General features: G+C 41.5%; 1 protein-coding gene across 8 annotated transcripts in view; it reads right to left on the bottom strand.

Annotated features, from left to right (window-relative positions):
* Positions 1-923, bottom strand: part of PPP2R5C (protein phosphatase 2 regulatory subunit B'gamma) — a 162,942-nt gene that overhangs the window by 36,220 nt on the left and 125,799 nt on the right. The gene's annotated exons all lie outside the window — the stretch shown is intronic.

The following is a 923-nucleotide window of genomic DNA, read 5'->3' as shown; positions in this document are numbered from 1 at the left end:
ATATATATATATGTGTGTGTGTGTGTGTGTTTTAGGAAAAAAGAGGTTATTAAATGCCTTCAAGGAAGCATAGACATTTTTATCTTTGCACTATAAGGTAATTTTAAAATTCTGGGTTTACAGGCATTACCCAGAACAGTAAGAAGCTGACTCAACAGGAGGGCAGAATCGTTAGCTTAAACAGGGCCAAGAAGACTGGATAGCTCAGGTGGGATCACTAGCTCCAGATGTCCTACAGCCAATGCCCTCCGTCACCCACTGTTAGGAAGTCATGCTTCCTTGGACTAATTCAGGCTTACTGTTCTAGTTGTTAGCAACAGAGTCTGAGTTTTTGCAGAATGAGTGTATTGGTTTAAAAAAAAAAATCAATTAGAAAGCTGTTCTCTTCCACAAGGAAAGGGAGCCTTACTTAGAGCCTCCAAAGTGAAGGTTTACTTACTTGGTTCTATACTTAGGCAAATGCAAATAGATGTTACAGAGCTGTAGAAGGAGACAGAAAGACATCTAATGTGACCCTCCATGATTCACTCAGCACAGGGTACATGGAGCTATAGGAGGGCTGGGTCTGGAGGGGCCTTTTGTGTATGATCTGCTCATTCACATGGGAAAATTCTCAAGGCAAAATCCCTCTTTTAGAAGAAGAGTAAAAAAAGGCCCATCAGTGGGGGCTGCACAGAAGCCCTTATGCACGTAACATGTCAGGCTGGGCTAAACACCTTACATAGCTCACCCATCCCTGCAAGAACGAGGGAGGAAAAGTGATTATACTTCCCAATTTAAAGAAGTAACTTGCCCAAGCTCAAACAACTAGTAAGGGGCAGCCTCTTAGCCACTCACTACACTACGCTGAGAAAAAACTCCAGGCAAGTGTGGAGATTAATTAAAGCAGAATTTTCAATGAGGATTAACTTTTTTTTTTTTTT

This window comes from Otolemur garnettii, unplaced genomic scaffold (genome assembly GCF_000181295.1).
Source record: "Otolemur garnettii isolate 467f Iridium unplaced genomic scaffold, OtoGar3 scaffold00149, whole genome shotgun sequence".
Taxonomy (NCBI): domain Eukaryota; kingdom Metazoa; phylum Chordata; class Mammalia; order Primates; family Galagidae; genus Otolemur; species Otolemur garnettii.
This window is presented reverse-complemented; position numbering and strand designations above follow the sequence as displayed.